This window comes from Heterocephalus glaber, unplaced genomic scaffold (assembly GCF_053883595.1).
Source record: "Heterocephalus glaber isolate CG9 unplaced genomic scaffold, H.glaber_assembly_v1.0 deba00001578, whole genome shotgun sequence".
Lineage (NCBI taxonomy): Eukaryota > Metazoa > Chordata > Mammalia > Rodentia > Bathyergidae > Heterocephalus > Heterocephalus glaber.
The window spans coordinates 1071606-1083808 of record NW_028258359.1 but is presented as its reverse complement, the minus strand read 5'-3'; the positions used below and the strand labels follow the sequence as shown (position 1 = coordinate 1083808).

Sequence of the window (12203 nt, the reverse complement as noted above, 5' to 3'; positions counted from 1 at the left end):
GGTCACTAATGTATGGCCCCATAAACATCTAGATGTCTTCAGAGCCGTCAAGTACAATATATGCCCCAGCCACACTCATAGACATTGCACATTCATACACACGATGGAATGCTATTGGGCTTTTGGACAAAAAAGGAAACCGTGTCATTTGCAACAATATGGATCTACCCAGAGGACATCATGTCGAGGGAAATAAACCAGGCACAGAAGGCAAATACTATGTAATCTCATTCATGCATGGAATTAAGAGCCAATTCATAAAGCAGAGGATAGAATAGTGGCTACCGGGGGCTGGGAGAAGTGGAAAGATGTTGGTCAAAGGATAAAGTTTCAGTTAGATGGAGAGACAAGTCCTGGAGGTTTACTGTATAGCATGATGATAGAGTAAATAAGAATAGTCAACTTCTAACCAGGGGGGCATTTGTTCCAGGACGCCTGAAGGATACCAAAATCCACAAATGCTCAAGTTCTTTACCCAAAGTGTCATAATTGTACATAATCTACATTCATCCTCTTGCATACTTTCACTCACCTCTAGATTACTTATGATACCTAATACAGTGTAAATGCCATGTGATAATGGTTAGACTGTATTGTTTAGGGGATAATAACACGAAAAAGGGTGTGTATATATTCAGTACAGATGCATCCGTTTTAGGGCTAATTACCTTTCTGACCCTCTGTTGGTTGAATCCGTGGGTGTCAAACCTTGGGGTTCAGGGGGTCAACACCATTGCAATGTCAAAATTGCTAAGAGACTAGATGTTAAATGTTCCCACCACAAAAAAGTCTGTGAGGTGATGCACATGTTAATTAGCTTGATTTAATCATTTCACGATGCATACATGTATCAGAATATCAAGTTGCACACTGTAAATATGTGCAATTTTAGTTTGTAAATTGTACCTTAATAGAGCTGGGGAAAATAAGATAAAAGGGATAAGGGCCGGGGATTTAGCTCAGTGGTTTTGCTGCCTGCTGTGCAAGCACAAGGACTGGAGTTCGATCCCCAGTACAAAAATAAATAAAATAAATAAAAGGGATACTTCTCTTCTTTTTTTTTGTACCAGGGATCAAACTCAGGACCTTGCACTTTCAAGGCAGGTGGCAGCACCACTGAGCTAAATCCCCAGCCCTAAAAGGGATACTTCTTAATAGTAATAATCCTTTTAGACATGCCTACTTAGATATGCTTTTCTGGAATCACTTCTCTGGCCCATGTGGACTCGTGTCTACCACGTGCACATTACAACCATGGAACTCTGTCTTGGGAAACCTGTCCCATGTGCTTGTCAATTTACTTCCACGTGTGTCACATGGTTGTATGTGCTGTATACATTGTTACTGATTTTCCCTTCATTGCTCAAATATATCCCAGTAAAATGCTAAGGTGAAAATTTTTAGAAATAAAACAGAAGGCAGGGAAGTCTTGGAATGATTATGTTTCAGTATCTGCCACATGTGATTCGTTGCAGGCTTCATCAAAGTGTGTTGACTAATCCCCAAGCCCATTTTTGTTTGCTTCAGAGTGAATATAGGTTTTGCTACCACTAGGGGGCGATATAGCATCGCTTTCAGCCCTTCACTGTGGAGCAGGCTCGGGAGAAATGCGTTCATGCTTGGGGAACGCATTATCACCTTTCTGAGAGAAGTCCTTGACCCTTCTGTTACTGAGCAAAGCAATCTAGGCAACAGGCCTAGAAGGTCTGTTCTCTAAGTTAATGATTTATTGGTTCTGTTTACTGGTGTTTTCACTTAGTCTTTGGTTTGATTCACAGAGCTGCAATAATTTTTAAAAACACAGGCCTGTCTTGCCAGAATTCTAAACAGAAAACAAAACTGCCGTGAATTCTATGGTTATGTGGATTCTGTCACGAGGACCACACCCAAGTGCCTCATCTGACTCCTGGGTGAAGCAATTCCAGTCCTTAACCCCAGGCTGGGCCCCTGCTTTACAGCCTGTTTGCACAGTCACAAGTCACAAGAGAGGGCCGCATGTGGTGGTGTACACCTATCCTGGGAGGCTGAGGCAGGTGGATCACCACAAGTTCGAGGCCTGCCTGAAGTCCATAGTGAGACTGTGTCTCAAGGAAGTCACAAGGAAGTTCAGCTCTGCCCTTTTTCTGGTATGAGGCTGAGCCTCAGAAAATCTCACTGGTGAATGAAAAGTGGAAGAGCTGTGAGTGCTCAGGACCTTTCCCCAGTTCCCCATCAGATGGACTTGGTAGCAATAGTTCTGCTTTGATAATTACTCCATATTGCCAGATGGATGAGCTAGGAGGGGTTATCGCCAATTCTACCATAAAGTTTATCATTGCAGATAACTTTTGCAAGCTAATTCTCAGTTTGGTTAGCTGAGACCTTGGGAACATCCTTTGATCCAAAAATCTCTGGGGTCTAGAAAATCAACACAGAAAAAATAAACACAAAGCAAAGAAAGAAAGGAAACTACTGTTATTTTCAGATTATATGACTGTGTACAGACAGAAAACAAAAGAAGCCACATGTAAATTATGAGAATTAATAAGTGAATTTCCTAAATTTACTGGGTAACAGGACAATAAACAGGAAACACTTGTGGAAATGCAAATTTAAAGTCACAGTGAGATACCACTCACCAGAATGGCTCACTTTGAACAAAACTTCATCTTTAAAATGTTGACAATGACATAAAGCAGGAGAAATTTTATGTGGAAGGTATGTAAATTTATACCACTGCTTTGAAAACCCACTTAGCAGTGTGTAATGCAGCTGAAGAGGAAAGTATTCAGCGAACCAGCATTCCAGTGCACACACAGAAGACGGTCACCAGTGGACGCGGAGGCCATTCGTGAGTCCAGAGGAGCTCTGAGCTCGGCTGCCCTGGACCTGGCAGGAGCCAAAGGGAGTCAGTTCGTCTGCAGAACAAAGATTCTAAGAGTAGGACTGGGGATGTAGCTCAGTGGCACCATTCCTGCCTCGAAAGTGCAAGGTCCTGAATTTGATCCCCAGTACCAGAAAAAAAGACCAAAAATTCCAAGAGTCAAAAATCTTCCATATGCAATGGTTTACTGAGCATTTGTCACATTCATGGCAGGACAGGGGGTGCACCCCGCCTAAGCTGGAAGCTGGAGGCGGCCCGTCGGCGTAGGGTCTTCCACCTGCCAACACGGGAGGCAAAGGGCAGCGCTGGAACTCATGGTCATCTGGAAACCAGTACAGGGCTCTTCCTCTTTTATGCCCTGGGGAGTCTGGTACAAATAACATGTGCTAATCTTATAGGGGTAAAAATGTATTTTGCAGGGTGCTTTGATCACCAATTCTGTTCTACGAGAACCTAGATATCAACTTTACTGCGGGACCCTTAGGACGACCCCAGTAACTTTTAGGAAGAATTCCGTATATGGCATGAACCTGAAAGCTTTGCCTCAAGGGAAACTTAGAAGTTTTCTTTAATATTTGGGGAGAATAAGCCACTAAATGGTTTGATGTCCAGTGAATCTGCTGGTTACAGGTTCCACAAAAGAAGGGCTGGACTCAGATCAGTCATTGACCTAGGGCCATGGCCTGTGTGTGTGTGTGTGTGCACTGCAGGGGACACAGGCGGGAGGTGCCCACTCGGTCTGGCCGAGTCTGTGGGGTGGGGTCACCTGCTCCCTTGTCTGTGCTTCTGACGCACATGGGTAGCTTGGTGGCACCCTGCGGGCACCCCTGCAAACATGTTTACAGGCTGAGGGGTGAGTGTGAGGATGTGGGGCCTTGCAGTGCGTGGAGCTCAGCTCTGTGGCATTTTCTGGTGGCCTCACTGGGGAGCAGAGATGTGGACATGGCTCAGGCACCATACACAGCAGGGTGTGGCTTTGGCTCCATCCTTTCACTGCCCTGTGGAATTTCAGAGGACTTTTAGCACGTGCTGATGTGTGCAGGAGTTCCAGGGACCAAGAGGTCGGGGAGGGGGAGCTTGGACACAGCAGTGGCTCTGGCGTTGGGCCAGGTAGTCAGCGCTGGGATCATGGCCACCTTGAGGTGCTCGGGCAACTGTCAGACCCCAGGAACACAGGAGAGGCCTCAGGAAAGAGCCCCACCCGGTGCCCTGCCCCAGAGCCTCGAGGGTGGACCAGGACCCCTTAGCCTCTGACTCTGCTTTGTAAGGACAACTTGTCCTTGCTCACCAGATGGGACTGTACTTGTCGCCCTCATGAAATCAGTGAAGGTTTCTCTGCCTTCAAAGCAATGTTATGGTCCATGATTCCTTTCATTTCCAATGGTTTTGCTCTGTCCTTTTCTTCACGTGATATATGTTCTATGGTTCTTTTTACGTTATTTGAGAAAACCCCATCAATTGTGTCTTTATGCAGTTTGAAGTGCGGTAAAGAAAGGATGGGCTCATACACTTTTGTCATAACCAAATTTGCATCACTCTTTCTATGCTTCCTATTTATCGTTTTTTTCTTTTATGTCCCTTCTGCAGTTTGAGTCTGTTGACTGTGTTATCACAGTCAAAGGCATTGACTTTTATACTTGGAGATTGGTCTCGTCTCGTGAAATACAAACTCTGCTTGATGCTTTCTCCACCACACTATTTGAAATTTTTGAATTTACGATTGCTTTTGATGAGACTTGTTTCTTTGGAATTTCAGTACTAAACTGATGTATCACCCAAGAGATAATGGATTCCAGAAAAATTTTTTTGTTCTGTTTATAAATATTCAATTGCTTTGCTCTTAAATGTTTTTGAAAAGTCCACTGTCTTCTTGATTTTAATGGGATGTTGATATTGATTAAATTTGATTGCTTTGTTCTCCGTGGCTCTACATTGAGACGTGGAGAGAAGATACCACTATCTTGTAAGGCTTTTTGTGATTCTGTTGTTCTTTGTAGCTTCTCAAATGGGGATGAACTCAGAATTTAATCTACTTTGGGTAGCAAGCGTCTGTTGCTGGAGCTCCTGAGCTGTAGGGAGCACTTCCAACATTTTGCTGGTTGTTGAAGTCTTCAGTTCTAGCTCTGATTTCCTCAAGTTGGGCTCCTTCATTTCATTAACTTTGAAACTGAACTGTTGGGAAACCAGTGGGTCTGCTCCTCCAACGAGATGTTTCACATCCTTAGTGCCATCTGTGACGATGCCCTCATGGATGGAATGCACATGCCAGGCTCTCTCTTCATGTGCTGCTTGCTCTTGCTGTTGTGGTTCAGGATTAAATCTTTTTTTCTGCACCATATTTGTCACTGTTATTCTGTCACACAGTTTCATGTTAAGGGACACTATCAATGATGAGAAAATGGCATTTAGGAATATATCTGCCATAGGCCTACTTTGTTTCATCTTGGTTTTGGAGTAGCATCTTAGTTCCCGTCGATGGCTTGTTATGTCACATCCTGCGATATTAAGTGTCTTTGGCTTCTTCGCCTTCAAAGTTACATGTTTGAGACACATTTTATGTGTCTTGTCCATACATTTTGCTATGTCTCCCTCTCTTTCAGATGCAAGTGAAACAAGTTTGGAGAAAGGGAAAGATTCCAGGATTGTTCCTGGACATTCTTGTCCTAATCCTTTCTTTTTCTCCACTGATGCATCTTCCAGTAGAGTTTTATGAAACCTATACGATAGGACCCCAGAGCATATTAAAAATTCAGTAGTCTGTGATTTCAGGGTCTCGGGTGGTAGGTGTTTGTGAGGACCACACCGTGTAATATTAATTATCTTTGAAATCGATGCCTTCTTTGCCTTGGTAATTGGAGAGCACTTTTGCCTGTGAGGTGCACCAGGTGTAAAGTCCTCCTTGTTTGAGAATTGTAGGTAGGAATCCTCTGCACTTTGTAGGCCCTTCTGTATTTCCATTTTCTTGTTCAGTGTCATCTGGGGAGATGACACCAGTTTCTGCCTAGATTCTGATGTAACTTCTGAAGGCATTTCATGTTTTGGAACGTGCCGACCAAATGTCAGCTTACTTAGGTCCTTAGGCGACACTTTATTCTTGCAGTTTGTTGTTTCTAATAATGAGCAAAGTGTTTTTAGTTCATCAGCATTAGCCATTAAAGACAGTTCTGGCTGTTGATCAGATTCTAGGCCCTTGATTGCATTTTTTGTCTCAACATTATATGGGGCTTTGATGAGTTCTTGGCTCCTATCCATATCCGGGGCCTGCACAGAATCTTCTGTGCCAATGGAAAATGCTTCGTTCATTAAATTTTGAGGCTGAGCAAAATCGCTCGCCTTGGTATCAGGCTGCCTGTTGACCAGTTCTGGGTTTTGAATAACTTGTTGGGCTTGAGTGGTAGCTTGTGCTTCACAAAACCCTTCATTTTGATCAGTATTTTGTCCTCGAAAAGAATCTTGTGCTTGGTCAGCAATAACCCTTCCAACAGAGTGTTGATTCTGAACCAAGGACTCTTGAGATCTTGAGCACAAATTAGTAGCTTCATTTTTAAATGCAGTTTTAGGTTTTAAAGTAATTTGGTTTCTGATATTTTCTTCCAGAAGTCTAACTTGGCCTTTAGTGAGTAATAGATGGGCAGGAGGGCATGGTGTCGCCTCAAGATCTTCCTTTGCCCCAGTGAATTCAGAAGTTTTTAAAATATTAGGATAAGAAAAAAATCTTGAATTTTCCTTTTTGTTGGTTTTTGTTAATAAAAATAATTCCTCAGAGGAAAAATGTGTTGTTTGACTTTCATTTTCTGGGTGCTGTCCAGGGCTTAGAAAACATTTTCCTAATTTTAAGTCAAATAATGACAAAGATGAGCTGATGTTACCTGAAGACAACTCACTAAAGTGACTTACTCCCTGTTCACTTTCAATGCCATCTTCCCACGTTATTTCATCTAATGATACATTTCTATCTTCAAAGCTATCTTCACTTTGTTCAGATGTAAGTGATGAAGTAATTCCTTCTGAAAAGATGTTAATTCTGAAATATAAGAAAAATAGCATGCAAATGAACTGTCATTTAGGATATTATTTCTTACAAGGACTCTAGTTTTAAGGAGATCAGGATTGTATATGGAAACAGATCAATATGGAGATAAAGGGAAAGTGATGGGCCCCCAAAAAACATGCATTACCTCGTTGCTTTCTGTTACCAAACCAATCCACTGATGAAGTAAAGTAAATCACTTATTTTTCAGAGAATAAGAGAAATTCTCCCTTGACCTCTCTAAGTTTATTTTTGAAAGCAGTGAGTCAAAGTGGCAAGATTATGTTCTTCAAGAAACAATATCAGTGTTTCTGTTCTCTACATAAAAATGTTATTAAAAGAAAACATTCTTATGGAAATTTAGTAGGTACAACACAAGAATGTCCAATATTGTAGACTGTAGCCTCTACAGATAGTCTGGACAACCTTCACATCAGCTGTTTGGGGCCCACAGAAAAGGCTGCGTTTTGGAGAAGCCCTTCTGAGTACAAGTTTGGATTAGAGCAATGATCAGGTCAGTGGACTTGCCAACATCCATCTGCCTCAAATGATTGGTCTTATTCTAACAAGTGCTCCGACATAGCATCAACATCACTTAGGGTGAGGGCTATTTTGTGCATCAACTTGCTTGACTGGGTCATGTTGCCCAGATTCGTATTCAGGCACTATTTTGGGTATTGTATTTCTAGGTGAGGGTGTTTTGGAGATGACAGTAACATTTATGTTTTGGGGTATTTTTTGGCACTAGGGATCGAACTCGAGTCCTTCCACTTGTGAGGCAGGTGCTGGAACCACTGAGCTACATCCCTGGCCCCGAGATTTACATTTAAACAACCAAACACTGAGTAAAGCGGACTGCTCTCCCTAATGTAGGCCTCGTCCAATCAGCAGAAGGCTTATATAGAACAAAAGACGGAGGAAATTCCACCAAGGCAGTCTTTGGACCTCGAACTGCACATTTTGGACTTGCTAGTCACCAAAACTGCATGGATGAATTTCCTAAAACAGTATAGTCTCTGGAGAACTCTGTGTAACTTGATAGAAATGCAGGTTCCTGGCCCTTGGAATCAGAAGGCCTAGTGATGGGGCCCAGAAACTGGAGCCTGAGTAAGTTCTCCAGATGAGTCGGATGCATGATAAATTTTGAAAATCATTGTCTGATGGAAGCACAAGCCTAAAATCAATAACTTCAACTCATAAACTAGGTCAGATAACTCACTAGCTATTTCTTTGGGGAACATAGGTGATCTCATAGTTTACTGGAAGTTGAGCCTACTTTCAAATAACCCTATCAACAAAGTAGTGAACACAGTTCATGAAATCATGATCTACTTCACCACAAAAATTACTTGTGCTAAATGATTACTTATACAGCAAAATGTCATTAATTTGGATTTGGTTTGAAGGGCCCTAGTTAACAAAACAGACTCCATATTGCTGCTTGACCCACCTGCCTGCCCTTTAGAGGAACTCAGAAGGAGGAAGCTTAGAAACCTCCTCCGCTTAGAAAGTCTCTTTAGAAACAAGGATTAATCAACTATTGTTTTACAAATGTTCTAAAGGCAGGAGATTCCACTTCTGTACCTTTCGCTTGCTTTGCTAGTTCTATCCCATAGGGGGGCCTAGAAACTGCTGGCCTCAAAGGTGTATAAAACATGTTTGTCAACCCCAGTCGGGGCTCGAGTCCAATGCTCGGCTCAGGTCCCGGCTGGTAATAAATTCCTATGTGGATTTAATATCGGTCTCTGGTTGGTTCTCTCTCGCTGGGTCTAACAGGTTAATTAGAGCTTGGGGGTATTTAGGGTACAGTGATGATTATATATGTTCACAGCACTAAAAAACTAAGCAAAGAGTTAAAGAGTCTTCAGGTTTCCTCAGTTGTTATTTATTAATCTCCAATATGTAGGCTGTTATGGGCTGAATTGTCTTCTCTGCAAATTCATGTGTTGAATTCCTCACCCCTGGGGCCTCGGAACATGACCATATTTGGAACTAGGGTTTTTAAATAGTGAAAAAGGGGGCTGGGGGTTTAGCTCAGTGGTGTTGTTGAGCCTGCCTTGAAGTCTAAAGGTCCTGAATTCTATCCTTGGTTGGAGGCATGGATAGTGAATTAGGGTCATATGAGATCTGTGGCTGGGCTGTAATCTACATGACTGTTTTTGGAGATAAGGCTGCTAAAAGGTAGAGGAATTAAAGTAATCTCTTAGGGTGGGGCCCTGATACCATGTGTCTGGGGCCCTTACAATAAAAGAAAATTCTGAATGTCCTAAATTTAATTACAAAGGTCCAGAGGATGCAAGGGAGGAGGCGGGAAGTGTGTGTGTGTGTGTGTGTGTGTGTGTGTGTGTGTGTGTCTGTGTGTCTGTGTGTCTGTGTGTGTCTGTGTGTGTCTGTGTGTGTTGGGGGGTGTTAGTTAATCTGTTAACAAGCTACAGGCCGAAAAGAATAACAAGGCTTTTCATACTCTTAACTGTACATGAAAACCTTAACCCCCAACCCTATTGTGACTCCCTAGGTGTCACTGCATTCTGTTTATGACCCCACCCAGTCCAGAAGCAACACTCACTCCTTCCTGACTCCCCCACATCCCAAAGCTTTTCTGTTTTGTCCAGTCCTGATCCTCTCATCTGTAACCTGTTTATATTCAACCTAAACAACTTGTGCTTTCCATCTCCTGCTTTTCATTATTGAAACGTGCTCCTAGGTCTGGTCCAAAGGACAGTTTTCCAGCTGCTCCCTAGCCTTGTTGCTGGGGCTATGGGAACATGTCACAAGACTGGTCTTTACTTCTGGGCTGGCATCTCCAGTGGTACAAGAAGCCCGTTTTCTTTTGGAGATCTCTGACTCGAGTTTTGGCTTAACTTTTATTAAGAAGCTATCTGGATAAAGAGACATTTACAAGCTGAGAAAGGAGTATGGGAGGACACACCAAGAAAGTGCCCACCTGCAAGCTAAGGAGAGAGGCCTCAGGAGAAACCAGACCTGATATTGTCACCCTGGTGTTGGGCTCATCAGCCTCCAGAACTGTGAGCAAGTAAGTTTCTTGTTCATGGTATCTAGTCTGCGGTATTTTGTTATGATAGCCCCAGCAGACTGATATAGGCCATCTATGTTTTTGATCTTTGCATTAATTTTAGCATGCAATCCCTGGTAGCAATTTCAGTCCTTAGAACAAGTCAAAATTTGGGATTGGACTACTGCTCATGATCCATTTGACTCTGGATGACTAGGCTCAGTCTAACATAGGAATTCCATGTTCCACTTAGCTTAGCAATGGGCATGATCTAATCCTAGGATAAAGTCCAGAAACAAACCATTCCCCAAATTCACTGTAAGATTAGCAGTTTTCTTTGCTCATGTATCTCACTCATGTATCTCAAAATAGGTCAGAATACTGCCTGGTGCAGTGCAGGCTCTAGGTAAATAGTGCTGAATGGTCATCTCCACCACTAGACTTCTGCTTGCTAACCTTCATCTACAACCAGCTGACAAAGGCATCGATACCACCCTTTTATTCAGTTTCAAGGAGGAGGGAAAAAAATCCCTCAAACATAAACCACTCACAAATGTGGCTATCTTTAATAAAGGTTTGAGGGCAGAAACAGAAAGGAATCGGTTATAGCAAAGCAACAAGTCCTAATTAAATATTAGATATGTCTATGCAGTCATGAAATGTCTTTTGGCTTCTGGCCTTTGAGATTTGAAAGGGAGCATCTTAATGCTCTGAAAGACTGACAGTTGTATAGCCATAGAAAGAAGTACCAGGACATGTAAAGCAATCACAGTAGTCCAATAGTCATAATAACACACACCAAATCTCCTTCTAAACTCTTTTAACTATCAGTGATAACTGCTTCTGATGAGTGACAGATTCAAGCTTTGAAAGTCAGGTCATTGGTGGCAAATTGTCCCAAGGACCAGCTTCTATGAGTGAGGTCGACCCTACAGCCATTCCCTAAATGCAATGTAAAAGCAAAAGTTGGCTTTGCTCCCTAAGGCCATGCCTGGCCAGCTCGGCGCCCCTGATTTCCAGATGCCAAACCCTGGTCTCATCCTTTGTGCCATTCAGTCCTGAGCCTCACTGTCACTAGCTCACCTGCCCCTCCTTCTTTCTGCTCAGCCCATCTTTCCTCTCCTTCCACAGCAAGAACGTATCCCACTCACTGGGTCTCTGGTGCTGTGCACTTTGCTCATTTGGGGGGCTGGCTGTGCTTCTGTTAATATTCAAGCCCAGGCTGGGGATTTAGCTCAGTGGTTCTGGTGCCTGCCTCACAAGCACAAGTTCCCGAGTTCGATCCCCAGCACCAAAAAAAAAAAAAAAAAAAAAATTCAGGCTCTTCTGTTTCAAAATAATTTGTTAAGATGCTATTTCATAGGAAGAAAAGGGACAAAGGGGAAGGAAGTGGGAGGGCTAGGGGCAAGGATAGAAGGGAATGGGATTAATGTGAGAAAACGGAAAAATAGGAACAAAATCTTTGTAAATAGGGAGGACTGGAGGGGTTGAAGGGAGGGCTGGGCAAGGGTGAAAAATAAGAACCAAAAGAGACTATGGAAAGGTGCAAATTTCCAATGATGAATGTCATTATGTTGTATGCCTAAAATGTACCAATGATTACAATGATCGATAATGTAAAATAGGAAGAAAAGGTCCAAATGGGTAGGGGTAGTGGGAGGGGCAGGGAAAAGGAAAGAAGGGAAAGGAAAAATGCTGAGAAATGGAAAAAATGGAAATAAAGTCTTTGTAAATAGGGAAGGGTGCAGGGTGTGAAGGGAGGGCTAGGAATGGGAAAAAAATAAGAACCAAGATGCATTATGTAAAGGTACAGTTCCCAATGAGAAATGTAATTGTGTTGTGTACCTACAATGTACCAATAAAAGAATTTAATAAAACAAAAAAAAAGATGCTATTTCATGTATTTATTTGTTTTTGGTACTGGGGATTGAACTGGGGACCTTGCACTTTCAAGGCAGGCAGCAGAACCACTGAGCTAAATCCCTGAACCAAGATGCTATTTCAAATATAGCTCTGTCCTAAGAACAGATTCTGGAGCCGGGATAAAACATCTTTGCTTTGTTTCACATAGCATTTTAACTCGTCTTTATGATATGCCTAAGAGGCAGTTTTTCTAACCCTATTTTGAAAGTAAGAAAATAGAGATAAAGTGACTTTAAATTGTCAGCCCAGTGAAATCCCATAATAAGCAAATCCATGATATAAACCTAGATCCTCTTAACTCCCCAATGTGTGTTTTTTCACAATGTGCAGTGCACGGGCCCCCCGAAGAGCGTCATGGCTCACCCAGGGCACCG

General features: G+C 42.6%; 2 protein-coding genes across 3 annotated transcripts in view; both read left to right on the top strand.

Annotated features, from left to right (window-relative positions):
* Positions 1-11793, top strand: part of LOC147823480 (dedicator of cytokinesis protein 9-like) — a 248003-nt gene extending 236210 nt beyond the window's left edge. Inside the window, exon 49 of the mRNA XM_087193072.1 lies at positions 1779-11793. The gene's annotated coding sequence lies outside the window, so the exon portion shown is untranslated. The remainder of the gene's footprint in view (positions 1-1778) is intronic.
* The window catches only part of Ipo5 (importin 5), a 139292-nt gene that overhangs the window by 3628 nt on the left and 123461 nt on the right, over positions 1-12203 (top strand). The window lies entirely within an intron of this gene.